Here is a 25,384-nt window from a genome sequence, read left to right on the forward strand (position 1 = left end):
ACTGCCCCCTCTAGAATATGAAGGGGGGCGTTTATGAGCTCCACAAAACTTACCTGCCTTGCTCAGCCCTGTGTCTGTGGTGCCTGGAAAAGCGCATGGCACGGAGTAGGCGCTCATGATATGTTTGTTGAATTAATATGTGTCTGTGCCGCAAGGCAAAGCACCCTAACGTGGACAGCCAGATGACTTGGGTCATCGGTGCAACTCTGTGTGATGTCACTGCAATCCGTGCTGTTGGTGCCCTGCCATCACCTTTATCTTCCTCCAGTGGCTGCAAGTGTTGGCTTAATCCAGGTGAGGGAAGATGATGACTTGGGCCAGGGTATTGTCATTAGAAATGTTAGAAGGGATCAGATTCTGGATTGAGTTGTCTATATTTTTGAGTTTTGTGTATGTTACCATGTTTTGACATCTTTAAAAAAACCCTTCTGGGGACTTCCCTGGTGGTCCAGTGGTTAAGACTCCGCACTTCCATTGCAGGGGCACGGGTTCGATCCCTGGTCAGGGAACTAAGATCCCACAAGCCTTGTGGCGCTGCCTAAAAAACAAAACAAAACAAAACAAAACAAAAAAAACCTTTCTGGCTGGGGAGGGACTGCTCCTCACAGGGCTAGCAGATTCTTACAGTTAGTAAAGGGCTCAGCAGGCCTTTGATATGCAAACTAACCAATCCAGAGCCAGACCTCCTCTATGTGGCCCCTGCTTCCCAGGAGGCAATGTTCCTCTGCCTTAATCATCCCAAAGCCAGGGACAAGGCAACTAGAGACCACATTTAATAGCTTAAAGTCCAGAGAAATTATTCCAAGTAGCCAATCCTAAACTGTTTACCCTGCCCTATGTTGCCTTGCTGTTCCTGCAGAAACCCCAATAAAGGCTCTGGCCTAGATTTTCCCCTCTTTCCTGTCTTCCTTTCCCTGACCCAAACGTTGTGTCCCTTGCATGGCCCTGGATGGCCTGCCCTGCCTCCTGTTTCTAGGGCCTGTGAGGATACTAAACCTTGTTTGTCTGAGCCACTTCTGTGTCTGTTCTTGTGGCCATGACTTACTGACCGTCTCACAAAAGAACACGGAGCGTGGATACAATTTGATGGTAGAGCCAACAGGATATCCTGGTGGATAGGATATGGAAAGTGAGACAAAGATTGCAGACGAGGATGAATCCCAGGTTTTTGGCCAGCTCAACTGGAGAGAGGAAGTGGAAATTTGCTGAGATATGAAAGACTGCAAAGGGAACAAGTCAGGGGTGGAGTGGAGGAAGGGGAGTAGAGTTTGGCCATGTTAATTTCCACATGTCTATTAGACAGACGTACAAGAGGAGCAACTGAGCAGGTAGTTGTAAAAGTGAATCTGGACTTTAGGAGAAAGATCTGAGCTACAGATATCATTGGGCAGTTATTGGCGTATAGATGATGTTTAAAGCCATGGGACTAAAAGAAATCACCCAAGGAGTGTTTAGAGAAGACCGGAGGACCAAGGACTGAGCTTCAAGACCCCCCAAACTGAAAGGTTTGTCCCAGTGGTTCTCTAAGGTTCATTTCCATTGTCTTATTCTTTTCTTTTTTTTGTGGTACGTGGACCTCTCACTGTTGTGGCCTCTCCCATTGCGGAGCGCAGGCTCCGGACACGCAGGCTCAGCGGCCATGGCTCACGGGCCCAGCCGCTCCGCAGCATGTGGGATCTTCCTGGACCGGGGCACGAACCCGTGTCCCCTGCATCGACAGGCAGACTCTCAACCACTGCGCCACGCCACCAGGGAAGCCCCATTGTCTTATTCTGTAATTCTCATGGGGCTAATAACTTTTTCTGTCTTTTCCCCAGTTCATTGTATTTCCTTTAAATTATTCATCATCTGAACCCAGTTGTTACTGTTCCATTTATCTCTTGCTGTGTACCAAGCTTCACCAAAACAGTGACATAATACACCAACATTTAGAGTTACAGATGTAGCAAACAATCTTAGGGTTACCAGGGAAGAAAGGGGGGAAGGGATAAATTGGGAGATTGGGAATGACACACACACACTACTATATATAAAATAGATAACTAATAAGGGCCTACTGTATAGCACAGGGAACACTACTCAATACTCTGTAATGACCCATATGGGAAAAGAATCTAAAAAAGAGTGGATATATGTATATGTATAACTGATTCACTTTGCTGTATCCCTGAAGCTAACACAACATTGGAAATCAACTAGACTCCAATAAAAATTAAAAAAAACCATTTTATTATATCTCATGGTTTTGTGGATACAGAATATGGGCTGGGTGGTTCTTCTGATCCATGGGGGGTAGCTGGAGGTCTATCAGTGGTATTCAGCTGGGGGTAAACTAATATGTTCATTGAGGAGAAATGTAAATTGACTCTCACAGCCAAGCATGTTAGAGCCGATGAAAATAAGTTACCCTCTATTGTGCAGGAAGAGAGAATGGGCACTCTTGGAAAGAAGACTGAAGTCTTCTCAGGCTCTAGGGCTGTTAGAGAAGTTGGGGGAAATGACAAAACATTTGGTAAATTGCAGCATGATTAAGAAGAGACAACTTTACACGTGTGCAGAGGAAGCAGAATCCCATCGGAGCGTGGGCCTTCCTCTAGCTCATCACTCTCATTTCATCTAATAATTGAGCCTTGACCTCGTGACCTGCGGATCCTTGTGCAGAAGCCGCTGTTCCACACACTTCTCAGGGAACGCTTTCCAGATTCCTCCCGGCAGAAGCGGTTGTTTGTTCTGCTGTGTCCCTGCAGTGTTTTGCACCCATGGGAGGTCCTCCGAATGTGAGGAAAACTGGCACTGGATAAAAACTTCAAATGAGGTGCAAACTTCAGTGCTTAGTGTGGGTGTGGCTTTGGTGTAAAGGCTTAGCGGGACTTGACCTTGAAAGAAATTAATAAAAAGAAATTACTTCTTACTCGATAAAATGTTATTTCTGATGGCAACGACTTGCAAGAGGCAAAGAATGAATCAAGTGTTTATTGTTTTGCTTGGCATAAAGTTTTCACACATAAAATTTTATGATAAAGGGCAAGTCACCCTTTACTCAACTGCCACTTTTTCAGCCTAATACAAAAAAGACCGCTTTTGCATTTATATATGCACACCTGTGTATGTGTGTATATAATGTTCCAGAGCTTCAATATTTTAAACTTTTGTGGTGTATAGTATATTCACAGAAAAGTGCACAACTCCTAAGTGTACAGGTCAATGAATTTTCGTTTTCATAAACTCTTTTTTTTTTTTTTTGCGGTACGCGGGCCTCTCACTGTTGTGGCCTGTCGCGTTGCGGAGCACAGGCTCCGGACGCGCAGGCTCAGCGGCCATGGCTCACGGGCCCAGCCGCTCCGCGGCATGTGGGATCTTCCCGGACCGGGGCACGAGCCCGTGTCCCCTGCATCAGCAGGCGGACTCTCAACCACTGTGCCACCAGGGAAGCCCCTTGTTTTTCATAAACTCTTGACATCCAGGTTGCCAGCACCTAGCTTCAGAAACAGAAATGTACTAGCACCCTGAATTCTCCTCTCATGCTCGAATCCAGTTATCCACTGCTCCACCCTCCCCTCAAGAAATATAACTCTCTTGTATTGTGATAGCATAGGTGAGGTTTGCTTGTTCTTGAACTCGATATAAATAAAATTATATTTTGTATCTGCCTTCTTTTTCTGCACCTTATGTCTGTAAGATTTATATTTGTCATTGCTGATAGTGGTTTATTCATTCCTCTTGACGGCTGTGTATTTCATAGTATGTACGTACCGAAATTTATCCATTCCACCACTGATGGATATTTGGGAGGTTTCCAGGTTGAGGCTCTTAGGAGGAAGAGGTTAACTGTGAACATTTTAGTACGTGAGTTTTGGTGCACACGCGTATGCATTTCTTTTGGGTTATAATGTAGGTGTTCTTACCTGTGAGTCTGTTAACTTGGGCATATCTGTTCAACATTGTTTCTTCAATGACATTTTGTACATTGTTGGAACTACACATGTTGGGTTTGATTGATGTTTGATAAACTTTACAGAAGAACACATAATGATTCAGCATTAGAATGGGAAGTTATTTATTTTATTTTTGGCCACGCCGTGGGGCATGCAGGATCTTAGTTTCCCGACCAGGGATGGAACGTATACCCCCTGCAGTGGAACTGCGGAGTCTTAAACACTGGACCGCCAGGGAAGTCCCAGAATAGAAAGTTATAATATCCACGGTTTTTGTGGATAGAGATACAGAGTAGCAGGGTGCAAATGATGTGATGAAACAAATATTCGTCAAGGGAGGATTACATCGATTCTTCTAAATATTTGTGGAAGGAACCTAAGAACACAGATCCCCTCAAGGAGATGAAGCTGCCAATCATACTTGAGTTCATGCTGTTTCTCAGATATGTGCAAGAGCATTTCCCATCCCACGTCAAGCCATGCAGCCGAAGGAAGCAGAAATGGTCAAATTCCTTGAAATAGATGAAAGAAATTTTAAAGCAGCGAGAAGCTGATGTTATCTTGTTCAGGTGTCATGCAGGACTGTCATTAAGGCCTTGTTTCGTCCTTTGATTGGCAGCATTTTTACTCTTCCTTGGAGGTAGGTAGATAACAATGCATTTACTAACAATGGTGTCTTATATTTTGATGAAATCTGATAATTAGAATGATAATATCAAAGCTGTAATTTATTGGTCCAAACATTTGCACTCAGCAATTTTCAAACATTCTTTCATTTCATTTGATCTTCACAGCAGCCATATGTAGTAGGTAATATCTTTAGCCCTGGAGAAATTAGGTACCTTGTGCAAAGATGCAGTGGTAGTAAGTGATGGAGCCAGGACTCTAACCCAGGGATGTGGAGCTTACTGAATGCTGACTCTGCCCAGTGCTGGGAGGTCTGTGGTTTTCCAGCTGCTGTACTTGGGGGATAAATTCATCCGAGGCGAGGAGGGACAGGAAGATTATTTTGGCTCTGTGTCTAGGCAGTATTCTTCCCTCCAGCTTTAATGGCCATGGAGCTCCCACTCTGGTCCAAGCTCTCATCATTTATTACCTGTATTAGTTGTAATAATTTCCTGCTAAGTCTCCCTTCTTCCAATGTGATCTCTTCCTAAAATCTGTTCTCCGCACAGCAGCTCGAGCGAGCATTTAAAACATAAGTCAGAGCACATCACCTCAGGAATTCCCTGGCGGTCCAGTGGTTAAGATTACGCACTTTCACTGCCAAGGGTGTGGGTTCAATCCCTGGTCAGGGAATTGATCCCTCAAGCTGCACAGCGTGGCCAGTAAAATAAAATAAAAATTAAAAAAAAAATAAAAGAACACATCACCCCTCTACCTCAAACCCTCCAATGGCTTCCCATCTCACTTGGTATAATATCTGAGCATCCTCCAAGCCTTGTGCCACATGACCTTACCTTGTTCTCTGACTTCTTCCCTTGTCATTCCCCTCCCTCCCTACAGCAATACAGGCCTCCTTACCTGCCCACACTTGGGGCCTTTCTGGTTGTGTCCCCCCCAGGAGCAGACTCAGAGACAAGGATTTGAGTATAAATTATTTATTTGGGAAAGTGAAGGAAATACCTGTAGGACATTGGGAAGGGAGATAGGAAAGGGAATGCTCCTAATACAGTGTGTTACTAAGCCACCTACCACTGTGGGTGACTGACCTCAGTTCCACTGGCAAAGTCTGGGAGCCAGTGTAGAACAGACACCTCAGGGTTAGCCCTCCCGAGAGGCAAGGGGCCTGGGGGGTTAATACCCCGACTCTCTCCTGTCTTTGGCAGGCGTTGATCTCACCACTGCCAGCCAGCACTGTCTCTGTGTGTGTGTGTGTGTGTGTGTGTGCCTGTGTGTCTTTCTGTCTGTCTGTCTCTGGGCATAGCCGTCTCCAGTGCCCAGAGAAAGCCTACAGGCAAAAAGGATGCAAATGTTGGTAATTTGTTGTCAGGCTGGCCCTCAAGTAATAAAGCCTGAGGTGTATGGGTGAGACCCTGGAAGTGTCCACTACAGGGCCATGAATTTGCTGTCCCCTCTGCCTAGAACACTATTGCCTCTGATGTTTGCATTTTTAGCCTTTCAGGTCTATGTTCAAATGACTCCTCAGCGACGCCTTTCCTGATCACCTTCTTTAAATTGCCACCCAAATTTTAACACACACATGTATCGTGTTCATTGTCTTTCTTCACCCACTCAGCGGGGGCACAACAAGGGCAGGACTTTTCTCTATTATGTTTGTAGCTTTATTGCTAATACTTAGCATGGTAGCTGGTACATAGTAGAGTTCAATAAATATTAAATGAATGAAGGAAAGGTCATTTTTTTTTTTTGCAATAAGAAAATATGGATTTTCTTTGCATCTGCAATTTAAGCTATATGCTCTCAGATAAAAAGTAGAAGTCTTCATAACTTTTTATGCATTTATTCAATAACAATTTACTTATGTCCTAGTAGGTCCCAGGCCCTTCTTCTTTTTTTTGAAAGGTCATTTTAAAAAGTCTCTATTTGTCTCCTGTGTCTATTTGTCGATTGACTTATAATCCCCAAGAGATGAAAAATATGACTAATCGACATCTACGAACACCAACATATACCTATTAGGACCTGGTTATGAATGGCCTTCAATGGCCCTCGTGGTCTCTCAAAAATGTTGACCATCTATCACGTGCCAGGCACTGTTTAAATTCTAGGAATACTGCCCTACATCAGTTAGGAATGACTTTTGGCAGGAAGTGGCAGAAACGTCAAAAGCAATGGTTTAAATCAAGTTGGGGTTTCATTTTTCTCATATAATTAGAAGTCTAGACATAGGCAGTCCAGGACTCATACAGTGGCTCCAAGGGGCCATCAGGGACCCTATCTGCTTCTACCTTCTCCATGTGGTCCCAAGTTTGCTGCTCCAATTCTGGCAGCATCTGCATTCCAGACAGGAAGGAGAGAATGGCCAAAGGAAAATGTGTGTTCCAAAGGATTCCTCAGCCTATGATCAATCCCTTCCTGAAAAGTTCCACTGGACAATCCCCGCTTACCTCGTCTTACCCATCACTTGGCCACCTAGCAGCAGGGGAGCTAAGAAACGCTGCATTTTTTGGTTAATTTGATTTCTTTGGTAATTCTGTAAACAGAGTTGGGAAGAAGAGTACAATTAAATGCATCCTTGAGTAAGCGGCTAGCAATGCCTGCTTCCCTGAGACTTGCAAGAACCATACTCCCTTGAAACTGTCACTGTCGTGTAGGCAAACAGAAAACCAGAAAGCAAACACACATCCACTAATACATACATACCCCCTTGCGAAAAAAAAAGCCAAATAGGCACAAGTGCTGTGCTAAAGTAGTAAAATAAGGGGAGGCATTAGAGAGACTCAGATGCTACATTGTACCTGGAAGTCAGGGAAGCAGCTCTCAGAAGAGGTGACATTGCAGCTGAATTCTGAATGAGGAAACAGAGGCAACCTTGCCAAGATCAACTGCAATTTTACTGATCCTTTGTTGGTTATATTTTAATCCGGGACAAGAAAGCAGTATAACCATGTCTGCCTAGTTCTATAAAATCCAGCTTTCAAGATGTGGGATAAATCAACCTTATTTTTCCTAAACATTCTCTCAAAGCTGTGATGAGTCCTTTTCTCCTTTTTGATGCTTTTTAAAATTCTCTCCTCTCTTCTGCCAGACAGAGAGCAAAAATGATGTTGTTCCTGGCAATAATGGTAAATGATTATGAGGTGGAGGGGTCAAAGGGCGTTGTGTTTTTTGTTTCGTTTTGTTTGTTTGTTTTAAGCCTGGTAAAGGTTAATGCCAGAAAAAAAAAATTTCCAGAAAACAAGCCAGATGTGGGCAATTTAAAAGAGACAGAGTCATTTTAGAGAAATTCTGTTGAACCCGTAAGCTAGTCTGGTGGATGTAGGTAATACTAAAGAAGATGCACTTTGAGAGCTCCGTGTTTTAGTGTCAAGAGGCTGTGATGTTGGGTGAAACTCTATTTGTGTTATGTTCTAATTCACACCTAGCCTTAGAAAGGTTCTCAAGTGCCCAGGTGTTGTAAGACAGTAGAAATGTGATTTTTACATCTGAAGGTTTGCTGGCCACAACAACGGATTCAGATGCTATTGGACTTATTTTTTCTTGAGACTGCTGATGTATGGGCTCTTGCTGCCAGTTCTTTCTTCTCAATCCTTTTATGCTATAATTGCAACTTTGTGCAAGTTGACCACTATGGCTCCTAAAAATCCTGCCTAGACCCAAATCCAGGTGCATTCAAGTCTGCTTTCAAGAGAATCAACAGGAGAAGGGGGGACTTCCCTGCTGGTCCAGTGGATAAGACTCCGTGCTCCCAATGCAGGGGGCCCTGGTTTGATCCCTGGTCCGGGAACTAGATTCTGCATGCATGTCACAGCTAAGAAGTCTGCATGCTGCAACTAAAGATCCCACATGCCACAATGAAGATCCCTCGTGCCACAAGTAAAACCCAGCATAGCCTAAATAAATATTAACAAAACAAAACAGGAGAAGGGTGGGAAAATGTCAGTGAACAGTGGGGCTGTAACATGGACGTAACAAACTACCTTCCCTTACCTTCACCAGTGACTTTTTATGCTTCATATAGAAATGTTTAAAATGCTTTCCATCACATTTCACTTTTAGGTTGCAGTGTTGTGCTGTGTGTTGCACTTTTTTACCCCCGATATTACCATGATTGCCCAGATAATTTAGTACTTCTGCAAAACTGCCACATCCAGATGATTTTTTCATTCTTTATTTGGATGTTTTGGTACTGTGTAAATGCTGCCTAAGTGAAAAGTTTTTCTTTTTAATTGCGAGAAATCTGAGTTATAATGGATTCAGACCTGTTCGTGTTTTTAGCACCTATAACTTTTTTGGTAATGATCTTCGCTTTAGAGGGAGTCCCTGCTGCTTAATCAGTTGTATTTGAAACTGCTGACAACAAAACCCTATGCTCTTAATTTCTGAAGTCCATAGCTCGTGCATGTAATAATTCTACTTACAGGATAAAGATCTCAGATGAAAGATTTTGATAATCAAAATGATGTTTAAATGTTTGTTGAATGGTTTTAATAAACTGGTCCATTAATACAAAGGAATTATTTGCAATTATCAGCAACCACATTCTTAAAATATTAATATGGTGTTAGTATCATGTTGAATAAAAATATGGAGGATATAGAATAATGTAATTACTGGATGATTCCAATTTTGTAAGATGCACAGAAAACAAAATATTTATGTATTAACCATTGTAGGGTGGGAGTTTGAGTAATTTTTACTTCCTTGTTTTGCTTTTTCCTGCGTAGTTTGAATTACGTTTACTAGGAACAGGTAAAAGCAATTTTTTTTTCTTTTTTCTGGCCACACCGTGGCTTACGGGATCTTAGTTCCCTGACCAGCTATCGAACCTGTGCCCCCTGCAGTGGAAGCACAGAATCCTAACCACTGGACCACCTTTAAAAATTAAAGCAATTTTTAAAGGAATACAAAGTAAGCTAGGAGGGAGGGCATGAGGGAGGAAGAACATCGGCTTAGGAGCTGAATAGATGTGGGTTCAAATCCAACTGACCATTGATTGCATACGCAGTGTAAACCTCTAAGCTTCAAAGTCTTTCCTCAGTAAGCCCAGGGAGAGGGATGAGTGGTCCTCCAAAGCTGTGCCTTTTTCAATAAAAATAAAGATGAAGGGTTGAAATGACAGTTGTTAGAATCCTGATGAGAAGATGGTAGAGGAATCTGTGAGAAAGCATGAGAGAGAAGGTGGTCAAAGTGAAGGCATGATGATGTCCACGCTCCCAAACCACCATCGGCACAGGCTCACTGTCACTGTTTCCATACTGTTTCTAGAACCAACCTACCCTCCTTCTATAAGATGGGAATGAAAATGCATATTCCATACAGATCATGAGAGGATGCCAGCAACATAGTGCACATTGCAGGCACTCAGTCAGAATTGCTATATTCTAATATTCGCTTTTATCACCCCCAATGGGAAGGAGAGAAGGGCAAGGACATCAGAATTGCCATTGGTGCTGAGACGGCAGCTGTAGGTATTTAGAAGTCTATTTTAGCAGACTTCCCTCCAGTTGGAAAACAAAGCAGGGAAAACTAGCTTGACTTTGTCTCTTTATCTCTTTCCATTTAAACACAGATATCCTGTTGTGATAACCTTTGACACTTTATTACTCCGCGATGGTAAATAACAACTGCTCCCGTTTTGTAATGTCATTCCTGGTTAAACAGTGCCATTAATTACTGAACATAAAAGTTGAAGTTTTTGTGAATAGAAGGAAATGTCACTTGGACTCCTTTGCTTTGTTCACTAAATTTATTTGAGGACTTGGGTGGTTTAAATGTCTAAGAGAGAATTACTGAATTGTTGATCCGTCGCTGGGAACTGCCGCTGCACTGACCATAGGAATCAGCCCATTTGGGGGCAGTGGCGAAACAGTAAGAGTTACAGAGCTTCCTGGGAAATCTGAGTTCACAGTAAAATTAAGAAATTAACGAAATTAAGAAATCAGCTTCCAACTGCTCACAAGCCACCTTAATTGCTTAGACAATGCAGCTGGGGTTACCTTTTTTCCTGTATAAAATGATACTCTTTGTTATTGAAACAGTGCTTAAGAAGTTGCAAAGGAATGAGTTAAAAATCATTATGTAGGTCACTTTGAAGAAAGTCTTGGAAATTGTTTTACCATAAATTTCTGTAATGACCAGGACACTGAGTTAGAGCTTTTGTCATCCTTCATCTTTGATAGTGTCATTCTTTGTCAGTATTTCTTAAATAAGGAAAAGCCTGGGATTATATAATTCAAATTTTACTGAAAGTTGTTTTTATTTTGGTTTTCTAGTATTAACTCTTATTATTTATTTATTTATTTATTTTTAAAAAATTATTTATTTATTTATTTTTGGCTGCATTGGGTCTTCGTTGCTGCGTGAGGGCTTTCTCTAGTTGCAGCCAGCGGGGGTTACTCTTCGTTGCGGTGCGTGGGCTTCTCGTTGCGGTGGCTTCTCTTGTTGTGGAGCATGGGCTCTAGGCGCGCCGGCTTCAGTAGTTGTGGCACTCGGGCTCCGTAGTTGTGGTACACTGGCTTAGTTGCTCCGTGGCCTGTGGCATCTGCCCGGACCAGGGCTCAAATCCGTGTCCCCTGTATTGGCAGGCGGATTCTTAACCACTGTGCCACCGGGGAATTTGTTAACTCTTATTGTTTTTCTTGACTTACATTTTAATTTCAGCAATTATTTTTATTTCGGGTTGCTTTTCTTTCTTTTTTTAAGGTGAATTTGATGACATACTACACTTAAGTGTTTATCATCTTTTTTTTTTTTTTTTTTTGCGGTATGCGGGCCTCTCACTGTTGTGGCCTCTCCCGTTGCAGAGCACAGGCTCCGGACGCGCAGGCTCAGCGGCCATGGCTCACGGGCCTAGCCGCTCCGCGGCATGTGGGATCTTCCCGGACCGGGGCACGAACCCGTGTCCCCTGCATCGGCAGCCGGACTCTCAACCACTGCGCCACCAGGGAAGCCCTATCATCTTTTTTAAAAATATAATTTTTAAAGGTTCCACTCCATTTATAGTTATTACAAAACATTGGCTATATTGCCCATGTTGTACAATACATCCTTGTAGCCTTGGATCCAATAGTTTGTACCTCCCACTCCCCTTGGCCCTAAATTTCCCCTCCCTCCCTCTCCCCACTGGTAACCACTAGTTTGTTCTCTACATATGTGAGTCTGTTTCTTTTTTGTTATATTCACTAGTTTGTTGTATTTTTTTAGATTCCACATATAAGTGATATCATACAGTATTTGTCTTTCTCTGTCTGACTTATATTACTTAGCATAATGCCGTCCAAATCCATCCATGTTGTTGCAAATGGCAAAATTTTGGGGTTTTTTTATGTCTGAGTAATAGTCCATTGTATTCATATACCACATCTTCCTTATCCATTCATTTGTTGTTGAACACTTAAGTTGCTTCTATATCGTGGCAATTGTAAATAATGCTTCTATGAACATTGGGGGTGCATGTAACTTTTCAAATTAGTGCTTTTGTTTTTTTGGGGTATATTCCAGGAGTGGAACTGTTGGGTCATATGGTAGTTCTATTTTTAGTTTTAGGAGAAACCTCCCTCTTTTCCACAGTGGCTGCATCAGGTTCATTTTCAATTTACTCCCAACCTTTTCGAAACTTAGCTTTTGTAAAATACAAGTAAACATTGTAAACTACTAGATGATAGGGCCCTAAAATTTTAGACTTGGAAGGAGCCTTTCCTGTTCCATCTTTCCCATCAGTTAGATGATTACTACAGAATCATTAACACTGGTGATATTTTAAAGGTGAACAATATTTTTCCCCCCGACTTCATCTATTTTGTATCATAAATCTGCTATTTTCAAAAGTGATGTGAACTTCTGCAGATCAGGTCTTGACAAAAGTGTAAGGAAAAATTTAAGACTTTGGAATTAAAAAAAGGGATGATTGGATAGTCTTTTAGAAGAATACTGGCGTCTCTGGGGATCATACACCCCTATAGGAATATATATTTTTGTCTGTGACTAAGCTATTTTACAAGTCTGTTGAGATAAAAGTCCACTTGAAAACTGTTTTAATTGACCAGAACAATTTAGAAGTTGATGAGAAAACTGTAGTAATGGAAAGAATTCTTGTCCACAGACAAGCAAAGAAATTCTGTCCTGTGGATAGTCAACTGATTTTCCTCTCCCGGTGTGTGGAAGAAGACAGCTTTGTGTCCATTTGTAAATTTATTTTAGCATTCCCATCTATACATGTCTCCTCTCTTTGACTTCTCCTTTGAATGGGTTGTCACATTTCACTGATAATAAGGTAAATAAAATATTTACGAGGTATTCCTTTCATATCTGTATGAGAATCATGCTTTTACCTTTTGGGGAAAATTAACCTAAGATGTACAAATGTCCGTTGCGTCATAGAAAGCCCCTTATCCCTCTCCCTAGGCTTATAAATAAAGACAGTGAGGCTCACAGAAACTCACGGTATTATGTACAGGTAATAAATTGCTCAGCTGGATTTGAATCCATGTCCATTCAGTTCCTTAACTATTGTTTTTTTTTTTTTTTTTTTTTTTTGCGGTACGCGGGCCTCTCATTGTTGCGGCCTCTCCGGTTGCGGAGCGGAGGCTCCGGACGCGCAGGCTCAGCGGCCATGGCTCACGGGCCCAGCCGCTCCGCGGCATGTGGGATCTCCCGGACTGGGGCACGAACCCATGTCCCCTGCATTGGCAGGCAGACTCTCAACCACTGCGCCACCAGGGAAGCCCTATTGTTTTGTTCTGTCTCTTAGCACTGCCTTCTTACTGAGAAATAGATTTTATTCTTTAAAAGACTGCTTTTAGCTTAATGTTCCAGTTGATGCTGATATTCAAAGCAATTACTTTTTATCCAAAACAACAACAACAACAACAAAACTCCTGTAATCTTGAGATTCATAGTAGTTAAATTTGATTTATATAGTCTCAGACTTCAGCTTTGTCTTTCTAACTGCTAGGTTTCTCTGTTCTGCTTTGGCGGAGATATTTTTCTTGGCTTTCCACCAAATAATACCATATTTCTCAAAGCCTCAGTTGGTCTCATTTAAGGTATGCATTCAATTGCATACATAGCTACTCCCACTCAGTGCCTGCTCAGGCCTTCTGATTATGTCAAGAAGAAAGCCTCAGGGAGGTGGCTGTGTGCCTTCAACATCTCTCTCATTCTTGCTACTCTCCTTACAACAAAGAGAGAGCCTCAGAGCTTCCCCAACAGGGTCAGTAGTAATTCTTCGACATTCTTTTTGTTTGTTTTCATTGTGCTTATTTAATGGTTATCTTTTACTTATGGAAAATCATTCTGTTTCGCATTTACATTAGTAGTATAAAGCTTCTTTTAAAATAGATTGCTGTTAAAAGTAGGTGAAGATAATAGTTATGAGTTAGGAGATGGCAAAAACTATCATTCCTATGAGGCTTCAAATTTAGGATGTAGGAGAGTCTTTGGAGGTGAAAATCCAAGACTATTGCAGTCAGTTTTGTATGAGTTAAGTGGCCTTGGGTCACTTACCAATAGGAACCTACCCATCAAATTGAGAATACTACTATCTACCTCACAGAGTCATTGTGACAGGAAGCAAGATGACACAGGGGACAATAAGCTTCCGAAGGTCACAGGGTATATACCTAGTTTATCTTTTTTATCCTTCAGCTTCTCACACATTCCTTAGCACATAGGACTCAGTTAGAGCTTATTTTCTTCTTTCCTTCTGTGGTGCTACTTAGTATGGTCACATGACCTCCTATGTTATTATAAAGCAGAGAGTATTCCATATGAACACATGAAATACAAGCATTTCCAATCTTTCGTTTTAACCCGTGATTATCAAAGCTGTATATGGTCAATGTATACACTGTATATGTTGCACGCAGAATATACATTTGAAATATAGGAAAATATAATAAAGCAAGAAAAAAAGACCTCCCTCAAATCCCACCTCCCTATACACACATCACAACTCAAAGTCAACCACTCTTTTTTTTTTTTTTTTTTTTGCGGTACGCAGGCCTCTCACTGCTGCGGCCTCTCCCGTTGCGGAGCACAGGCTCCGGACGCGCAGGCTCAGCGGCCATGGCTCACGGGCCCAGCCGCTCCGAGGCATGTGGGATCTTCCCGGACCGGGGCACGAACCCGTGTCCCCTGAATCGGCAGGTGGAGTCTTAACCACTGCTCCACCAGGGAAGCCCCAACCACTCTTAATTTGTCAAACTTCCATTTGTATATATAATTTTTAAAAAAGAAAAAACTTTAGATACTTGAGGTACTACTGAAACCGTGCACCTCAGATTGGGACTTGAACCCATGCGGCTGGGACTCAAACCCAGACAGAACCCACAGTCCTCCAACTGAGATCACACACCTGATTTCAGGACTTAATGAAGCTCAGGTTCTTGATGTCTCATGGCAGAAACAATTCAACGAGAGACAAAGTGATAGGTAAGAAGTGGATTTATTTAGAGAGAAACACACTCCACAGACAGAGTGTGGGCGATCTCAGAAGGTGAGAAAGGCACCAGGGTATGGGGTTGCCATTATTTATAGGAGTGGGTAATTTCATAGGCTAATGAGTGGGAGGAGTATTCCAGCTATTTCAGGAAGGGGCGGGGATTTCCAGGAATTGGGCCACCGCCCACTCTTTGATCCTTGCGGTCCTTAGAACTGTCACGGTGCCTGCGGGTGTGTCATTTAGCTTGCTGATGTGTTACAATGAGTGTATACTGAGGCTCAAGGTCTAGTGGAAGTCGACTTGTCCACCATCTTGGACCCATTTGGTTCTAATCCATTTATGTCATGTCCTCGGGCTATGTCATTCTTTCAAAGGTTGTTCCCTGCCCCCTTCCCTCCTGTTTTACTAGTATATACATAGTTTTGCACCTGTTATATTCTCTTAACATCAGATCCTAAGCCTTCTACTTGGCGTTGAGAATTCTTTCGTTCAGCATGATTTTTAATGTTTGCCTCACAGTGGGGCCTTCCTTTCTCATCCATCGTGAGATCTGCCGACAGAATGTCAACCTGTGGACTCTTGGGTAGAATGTTCCCAGATGACCAGTCAGACAGTTTGGGTGGCAGGGCAGGGCTGTTTGGGGGGCAGGGAAAGAGAAGGAGATGGAGGGATGGAGGGAGCTAGGAAAGGAGGCATGGGAGACAGAGCTTCACCTGCGCAAACTGGATTGGGAGGTCCAGAATGAGGCAGATGGTTGCCTTGGTGACTCTTGGAACCACCCATTAATCTTGCGCTCCCTCTGCTGGTCTCACCGAACACATTCACTGTGTGATCAATGTGAGCAGTGACTACAGAGGCGCGGAGTCCTTTGAAATCCCCTGTGATGGACAGATGAGAAACAGCCACCCTTTATGCAATTTTTATAAGATCAAAGTTTACATCAACATTGATGGATTGATTGATTGTGCTTATTCGGTTGAAACAAATGAGAATCCACACACCCCCTCTCCCCTCCTCCCCAGTGTAATGAAATTCTAAAGGTCTCCCCTTTTCTTTTCAAGATTCTTATTATTCTCCTGCCAGGTCTCTGGTGATCTCTTCGGTTGTTTCTCTTAACTGTATTTTGCTCTTGCTTTTCTCGGCTTTTCCACAGCCTTGACCCGGCCTGCCCCCTCGCTGGTGCCATTTGTGAATAAGAAAGTAATGGTGAAACTCTGCCTTTGCCTTGCAAAGCAGAACTACAGTCAGCTGCTCTAATTGTGCAGCCTCTTATTTCTCCATTTGGGCTTAATTCGAAGCTGTAAAAAGCTTTTCAAAATAGGTGCGCGCTCTCCTTGACAGTTGTGATAAAACAGTGCCTCCCATAAAGAGAAAGCAAGACACATTGCAATTCCTTTTTCCATAATTTATAGTGATTTAGCTCCCCCCATCAGGAGATAAGAATTTCTTTGGGAACAATTCTCTTTTAATAGCACCATCTGAAGCAGCAAACATTTCTTTTGCAGTCATTAGAGCTCCTAACCTACAAAACAGTAACTGAAGATTGAATTAGGTTTTAGAGAGTGGCTGACTGCATCACGTAAGTAAACAATGAGGGCCCCCGACCACTTCATTACAGAACTTAAATAATCAGTGCAGATGGTCAGCTGCAGCATTACACATGCATAACCTATTTAAAAGATGACATTTGTAGGGGCAGAAGCACTATTGTTCTCTCAGCGCCATTCATTCACTCTACTTGAGCTACTTCTTTTTACACGGAGAACCAAAGCCTGGGTCAGGCAAATTATTGCAGGCACTAATGCAGACAGATGAGAAGATAAGGGAATTGTTGAATGATGAGAGTACAAATAGTAAATTAGCTTAAGGATTTATGGCCCCAAGCTTAGCCTAACAAGTGTTATTTGCTTTGATCCTTCTCACTGAGTTGCAAGTGACCAAAAAAGAAAGAAAACAAAAAAGACTCAAAAAAATTTAAGTACACACAAGAAGGTAATTTATTATCTTATTAATTCATGTAACTAAGAAGTTCAGACCTTCAGGTATTGCTGGTTCTAGACACTCAGGTAGGGCTCTCAATTCTGCTCCCGTCCATGTTGGCTTCATTTCCAGCATGATGCCACTGCTGGTGTCCACTGATGCTCCATGCCTGTGTATTAACACCTTCAAACCCAATGCAAAGAGATTCTTTCCAAACCCAAGGAAAAGATCATGGATTACATCTCTTTGACCAGTTTTGGATACGTGCATTTTCTGAACCAATCATTGTGTCCAGAAGAGTAGACTGTTTTGGTGGAGTCCTTCTACCGAGCCTTGGGGGCGGTGGGGAGGAGAAAATGTGGTTTGTGTGTAGCACCACCAAAACAACTAGACTAGGAGAGGAGGTGAGTGGCCCCTCAGGGGAAAATCTACATGCTATTAGCAGGTGATGGTGGGAGGGATGGCGACTAGGCAGAAGAGATGTCTAGTCCTTTAACCAATGAAATGTAGAATGGAACATCCTCCTAAGTAAAAACAATCCTCCTTATTTCATCTTTTCTATGCTACCACTCAGTGTTTGCCAGCTTTTAAGTTTCCCATTTTCTCAAATGAAAGAACATCTTACGATACCTCATCCCTCGGTCTGTTGAATTAACCAAAATGTGCAGCAGCCCTTCTGAGAATCCTGGTGCTGAAAGGGTCAAGTGAATGTAAATAAGGCATCGCTGAACTAACAGGTTCCAGACTGCTAAGCCCCTGTTACTACTTTAGAAATATTTCTTTCTTTTAACTTGTACTTGGGACCATTTACTTGTGGTTATTCTGGTGGTGCCACAATCTCTCTGGAATGTCTTACCCAGCCAAAGACTATAATAATACTAAAAGGAACTATTGTTACACTTCAGTATAGAAACAGGACACACACACACAAATGAGTACGTATAAAACCACTGAATCTGAACGAGGTAGATGGATTGTATAAATGTCAGTTTCCTGGTTGTGATATTACTCTGTAATTTTGCACGATGTTACCATTGGGGGAAACTGGGGAAGAACACAGGACCTCTCTGCATATTTTTTTTTACAATGGCATATGCATTTACAATTATCTTTAAAAATTCTTTTACAAAAATTTTTAAAAATAAAAATAAGACCAACCATCAAAAATAACCACCAAAAAAAGTAATAAAGTGTTGGCATCATGATGATAACAATGTCTGATGTCATCTTGATGGAAGCAAATGTTTGAAGTGCTTTTCCAGATAGTGGTGTGAACGTGTCCTTATCTTCATGCAGACTCAAAAGCTTTGGACTGAAATTGTTGAAGCCCTAGGCTGAATTAAGAATACTCTGTACTTAGTTGTGGAAAGAGTTCCGACACAAGTTCTATAAATATGTATTCATTCAACAAATATTTTTTTCAGTTTTCTTTTTTAAAGATTGAGGTAGGGCTTCCATGGTGGCGCAGTGGTTGAGAGTCCGCCTGCCGATACGGGGGGTGGGTTCGCGCCCCGGTCCGGGAAGATCCCGCGTGCTGCGGAGCGGCCGGGCCCGTGGGCTGTGGCTGCTGAGCCTGCGTGTCCGGAGCCTGTGCTCCGCAGCGGGAGAGGCCGCGGCAGTGAGAGGCCCGCGTACCGGAAAAAAAAAAAAAAAAAAAATTGAGGTAAAATTCATATAATATAAAGTTAATCATTTTAGAACAAAATCAACCATTTTAAAGCGAACAGTTCTGTAGCATTTAGTACATTCATAATGTTGTGCAACCACCATCTCTGTCCAGTTCCACCCATTGTTATTACACCAAAATATGTAAAATCCCATACTCATTAAACATTTACTCTCCATCTCCCCTCCCTCCCCTGCCCTCTCTAGCTCTGGCAGCCACCAATCTGCTTCCTATCCCTACAGATTTACTGTTTCTGGATATTTCACAAGACGGAATTGTAAATATGTGACCTTTTGTATCTGATTTCTTTAACTTAACATGTTTTGCCAAGGAAAACATTCATCCGTGTCATAGCATGTATCAGTACTTCATTCTTTTTCCTGGCTGAATAATATTCTGTTGTATGGATAATAGCATATTTTGTTTATCCATTCAACAGCTGATGGACATGTGGGTTGTTTCCACCTTTTAGTTACTGTGAATAGTGCCACTGTAACAGTTTTATACAAGTATTTGCTTGAACATCTGTTTTCAGTTCTTTTGGGTATATACCTAGTAGTGAAATTGCTGGGTCACATAATAATCCTCTGTTTAACTTAACAACTGTTTATTGAGCAGCTACACTATTCCCTGTAGTGTTCTAAGTGCTGACAACACAATATTGCACCTAAAAGATAAAGTCCCTGCTCTCCTGGGGCTTGTACCCTACTAGCAAAGAGATAATAAACAGTAAGCCAGAGAGGTGCATAACTTGTGCTATAAAATGAAAATGAAGATCTCCTTGGAAAAAAATTATTAAGAATTTCAAGATGGCAACAGCAGAGCATTAAACCACATGGAGGACACTTCTAAGCACGGGATTCCAAGAGACTTCACATATCACTCACTCTGAAGCCAGCCCTGACAAAAAACCCATAAATATGGTAATTTCAGCTGTTGAGCACCCACAAGTACACAAAATGGGGTCACATGATGGAGAACAACCGGGAATGCATGAGCTATTTTGGATAGGTGGTGGGAAAAGTCCTCTCTGAGAAGGTCATGTTCAAGCTGAGACCTGGATGATGAAAAAGCAGCAGCTTATCAAGATCTAGGGGCAGAGTATCCAGGCAGAGGGAACAGACTGAACAAAGCCCCCAAGGCGTGAATGCTCTTGGTGTAGTTAAGGAACCAAAACAACAAAAGGAGGCCACTGTGGCTGGAGCCTGGTGATGTCAGCCTGTGTTGGAGTATGATTTCTACCAGTAGGCTCCTTGAAGAAGGCCCCCAAGCTCTTACAATCTTAGTAAAAAGTGGGGCCTGTTCTTTGGAATGAAGCCACTGAAGCTGTCCAGGTAACTTGAGGCTCTGGACCCATGGTTCTCCATGAGCAGGAAACGGTACACTTGGTGTTCCCCAGGTCCTTCCCGGGAGGCCCCAGATTTTGCTAAATGTGTAAAGTGTGTTCTGCTTCACAGAGAACGTGTAGGATCTGCAGGCGTGCTGAGCTGAGGGGTGGCAGGATGTGGTGTGTGTGGAAGACAATTTGATGCAAATAGATGATAAGAAGCATACATAATGCCAACCAGGGCCGAAGACTGTTTTCTGAGATGGACTAAGAATGTGGGTTTCTTTTTTATTTTTTGAATGTGGGTTTCTAAGAGCAGAGGCCTGGAAGTAAAGGCGGCTCAACTGAGGCCAAGAGCACAGAGTGATTTTTGTGCAGACTCTCGTACACACTACCAGACACAGTTAAATGGAAGTAGACACTGCATTGACGTCACTGCTGAGGGCTTCTGTATCTCTTCGCTTCTCTCAGCATGCTTTCAAAAGCTCAATACTCATAAAGTTCCGAGAACTGGAAAAAATGTAGAGAACATGACTCCAGACAACATTTACAAGGACTATATGGGTGAAAGAGACGTTTGGTTGACCTTGCCGTTCCTTCTGCAACTGGGGAAGCCCCAGCCCAAGAAGCAGGGTTTACGCCCAAGCCAAGAATTTTCTGGAGCCACGAGGGCAGGGGTGGGTGAGTCAGAGAGGTGATGCAGTACAGAAGGAATCTTTTAGGAATTACTGTAAAATCAATGGTTTAAAAAACTGAGTTAAAGGGGCTGGCGACTGGGGGAAAAAAAATCTATATTTGCCATGTTTTCCCTAAGAAGTATTAGAAAAGCTGAGAGAAGAGCAGTGAATATCATCTAAGAGGAGAAAATGAAGATATCAGATCACAGAAATGATTGAGTGGGAGTATAAATGCTTCACAAGTTTTGCATGAGTAAATGTTGCCCAGTTCTTTTTGGTAGATAAACACTTTGTTATTTTAGATCACTCTGAATAACTTGGACCGATAAATGTGGCCATATTCATTTTAAAGGACACTGTCTTGGTCATTTGAAGCTGCTATAACAAACTACCATAGACTGGGTGGCGTAAACAACAAACATTTATTTCTCATAGTTCTGGAGGCTGGGAGTCTGGGAGTGAGGGATCAGGGTGCCAGCATAATTGGGTTTTGGTGAAAACCCTCTTACGGGTTGCAAACTGGACTTACTGTATCCTCACATGGTGGAAAGAGGGTGCGAGAGCTGTCTCAGGTCGCTTTTATAAGGGCACTAATCCCATTCATGAGGGCTCCAACTTCAGGAACTAATTACCTTCCCAAAGCTCTCCCTCCCCCAACTAATACCATCACATTGAGGATTAGGATTTCAACATATGAGTTTGGTTGGGGGTGGGGAGACAAATAGTTCAGTTCATTGCTGACCACATCAGGTTCCAAAGTGGACTTCATATTTATTACTTTTGTTAAAGTACCAACTGGTGAGAACTTTTAGAATAGTTTCAGCCATGCCTGGGCATCCAGTTATAAAACAGTTCTTGGCAAGATACAAAGTCCCAAATCCTTTTGCCTTGTTTGACAGGCATTGCTGAATCAGCATTCCATTCAGATTGTGCGAGACATAACTTGTGTTTTTTAAAATACTCATCATCATTTGGCATTTTTTTTTATTCTTTGAAAGTGAGGTACCTAGGGAGAATGTTATATCCTCATTTTGAGCTAAATATAACCCCTCCAGATGGAAATCAAAACTAGAAAATGTGCCATCTCATTTCAGTTCTCTTTTTTTCCTTCTCCTCTATGATCGGAGAAGAAATTCACGGAAAACCAGCTAAGTTAAAACATATTCCTCACATTTATTTTTCCCAGCCTGAGTAAAATTTGAAAGTCAAGTCACTTTATAAGTGAGAACTCTGAAAATAATCATTTTGTAATTGTTCTGGAAAAAAAAGTGAAGTTATGATAATCGTAATAATAATGTTCTACAAATATGAAGTTAAGTTTTGTGTGATTGAAATTTAATCTGAGAACATTAGCTTCCTATGATCTGTTTTAATAGGAAAGGTAGACTATTCTTACACACTTTTCACTTTTGAGAACTTTCTATTTAAAAACTGAATAATCATTCCACTTTTGTAAAAAAATGTGTATATATGTATTTACATGCAAAAAATAAATTATGGAAGGGTATATCCCAAAATTTATGTAATCATCACATCTAGGGGTAAGGTAAGGTATGATTTTTTTCTTTTCTTTTTTGTATTTTCACATTTTTTAACAATGATATGTATTATTTGTTTAATATGGGGGGAAAAGAGAAAACTAATATAGGCGAACTAGGGGTCAGGGTCTTGGCTATAAACAGAAGGCATACTCAAGAGTTTCAGCAAAGAGAGTTGAACTGAGTTTAATCACTTTGTAGAGAGGAGTGGGCAGGGTTAAGTCAATAGTTCATGATGAAGCACCCAAGGATGCAACATGGGAAGCTGTTACAACCTTTACAAAAGGCCAAGGAGAAGGGACGTGATTACAGAGTCTGGAGAAAGCTTGAGTCTGGCAGGATCTTGGCAAGGCAGAGACTGAGTTGGGGGAAACAATTATGCCAGCCCCTATTTCTTCCCCCAATCCAATCCCACTGGTACCTGGCTGAGGCCCTCCTAAGAGGCGGGCCTCAAGAACACAGAGCTGGGCAGAGACCTGAGGATAATGGATGTGCCCGAGCAAAATGGAGAGACAGCAGTACAGGCAACCACATTATAAAGATACATCATCTGCTATGGGCTATGTCTCTTGTATCTTCCTTCCATTTTGAAAATTTTTTTTCTTTTATTATCCATTATTTTCTTCTTTTTGGCTCTTCATGAATTGAACTAAATTCTGTGTGTCTGTATCAGAGACCAGTCTCTGAACATAGGAACACTGAGAACTGAGTGTAGTTTAATAATCATTTCTTAAGGCTATATGTGAAAGACATCTGTTATTTTTTTGTCTATCCTTCATTCCTTCTGGGCAACTTTTTCTGCCCACCTCTACTTGATGGAGCCATTAATCACGAGTGCTCATTTCCTTTGCCATGCGGGGGCATGTGACCCAGCCTGGCCGATCAGCCTGCTCCATCTCCTTCTATATGGGGATAAGTGGATACAGGACCCCGCTGGAGCCACTCAGAGACCTTTCCCAAGGACTGGTATGGATGCTGAGAAATAAGGATCTTTCTCCTTCTGAAATCAGGAACTCTGAAGCCTAAATTTGGAGCGCTCAGCGGCTGCCTTTGCCACCATGTAGAGAACCTTTTGGTGGATGCCGCCAACATAGAGGAAAAGAGAACTGAAAGATGGAAGAAGATCATAGATTCCTGGTGACATCACTGAAGCCCCTGAACCCTGAAGTACCTGAAGGTAGAAAATCCCCTGGACATTGCAGTTTTATGTTTAAGTTTTCTTTTCTGCTTATGTTACTTGGAGGTGTATTTCTCACACTTGAAACTGAAAGTGTCCTGAGTAAACAGAATCGCCAATGAGAAGGATGAGGGTGGTCATTGCTACTGTTCATGGTGCTCTTTCCTATATTGTTTTCATTTATTCTTATAATAACCATTGAGGGAAATAATATTCTTTTTTTAAAATAAATTGATTTATTTTATTTTACTTATTTTTGGCTGTGTTGGGTCTTCATTGCTGTGTGCGGGCTTTCTCTAGTTGCGGCGAGCGGGAGCTACTCTTCGGTGCGGTGCGCGGGCTTCTCATTGCAGTGGCTTCTCTTGTTGTGGAGCACGGGCTCTAGGCGCTCGGGCTTCAGTAGTTGTGGCGTGCAGGCTCAGTAGTTGTGGCACATGGGCTTAGTTGCTCCGTGGCCTGTGGGATCTTCCCGGACCAGGGATCGAACCCATGTCCCCTGCATTGGCAGGCAGATTCTCAACCACTGCACCACCAGGAAAGTCCAAGGGAAACAATATCCTTATCGCCATTTTCCAGGTAAATAAACTGAGGTACAGAGAGGTTAAGTAACTTGCTAACGGCACTAAGGGACTAAAATGTCATTCAGATCCTGCTTGGCTCAACCCCAAGCCTATGCTTTTAATAAAATAACTATGCAATTTACCAGCTGGGCCAGGATACTTTTATACTGACACTGGAATAATTAAACACAAACCAGGACTGTCCCAGGCCAACTGGGGTTCACCTAGCTCTTCACCATTCTACCATGATTCTTCTGTGCCCTGCTTTACTGTTGAGGAAACTGAGACATGGACAAGTAATTTATCCAAGGTCACATGCTCGCACATGTCAGAGCTCCATGGGTAGGAGGAGAAGGATGAGGGAAGGGAGCGATCGGTGATGAGTGTCTAGTCTATGACCCAACGTGAGGCTTTTCAAGGTTCAGAGCTTCCTCATTCACAGATCAGTTCAACAGCCCAGGAGATCAAAGTTTAGGCTGTGATAAAGGCTTGTCTCCACATCTCCAAACTAGAGGAACTTGATGTACAAAGGTGCCTTTATTAAAATGTAGCTTTGTGCTGTGAGAACAACAAAAGTATGAACTTAAAAAATGCATAATTATGAAAAAATGTATAATATGGCACCTAGAAGAATAGTAATTAACAGGATGAAATTGAGACAGTATCAGAAACTATGAGATAGTAGTAAATGAGAACATTTCCTTCTCTCCATCCGCTTGCAAAACCGTCCGGATTATTCAGGAGTTATTTGGACAATATTTAATAGACCCTCTGTGATTGCGGTAGCTGGTGGTGGAAACCTGCAGCTCATACTATCTTTCCTTTGGGACCTCTTGTGTGTGTGTGTTGAGGGAACGTCTGGCTGTGCTATGTAACTATATGGTCATATCTCTAAGGCAACACTAGGAAGCGGGTACTATTATTATCGTATTTTACAGACAAGGAAACCGAGGCTTTCTGAGGTGAAGGAACCTGGGCTAGGCCATTCATCCAACAGTTATTTAGTCCATCCTTCTTTGGGCCTGGGTATGTGGTGGAGCACTGAGCATGCTGTAATGATGGTGTCATCTGTAGTAGGACCACTGTCACTGTGGCCCTTGCAGCAAAGAAGATATAGTAATGGATTTAATCCAAGTCAGCCTGACCCATGGCTCCATTCTGTCTGTCAGCTCCAAATAACAAGTGTGGTGTGAACATGCTAAGCTATGCTGGTCTCCTCTGCTGGGTGATAAGGAAAGGAGGGGGAAAGACACGGACAAAAGATGTTGGGACAGGGCTCAGACTGTGTACATTCTCAGTTGATAAACTGTGCTATGCGGGAAAGCACTATATTTAAAATGCATCAGTGACTTCCTGCTCAGCAAAAGAAACAATCAACAGAGTGATCGCAACCTATGGGATGGGAGAAAGTATTTGCAAACCACGTATCTGATAGGGGATTAATCTCCAAAATATA

General features: G+C 42.3%; 1 protein-coding gene across 7 annotated transcripts in view; it reads left to right on the forward strand.

Moving 5' to 3' along the window:
• The window catches only part of SLC25A26 (solute carrier family 25 member 26), a 314,287-nt gene that overhangs the window by 78,113 nt on the left and 210,790 nt on the right, over positions 1 to 25,384 (forward strand). Inside the window, exon 1 of one of the 7 annotated variants that reach the window (XM_079935023.1) lies at positions 23,287 to 23,368. The exons of the other annotated variants lie outside the window; for them this stretch is intronic. The gene's annotated coding sequence lies outside the window, so the exon portion shown is untranslated. Of the gene's footprint in view, positions 1 to 23,286; positions 23,369 to 25,384 lie in introns of those variants that run through there. 7 annotated transcript variants of the gene reach the window in all.

The sequence above is a fragment of the Stenella coeruleoalba genome (assembly GCF_951394435.1).
Source record: "Stenella coeruleoalba genome assembly, chromosome: 10".
Classification (NCBI taxonomy): domain Eukaryota; kingdom Metazoa; phylum Chordata; class Mammalia; order Artiodactyla; family Delphinidae; genus Stenella; species Stenella coeruleoalba.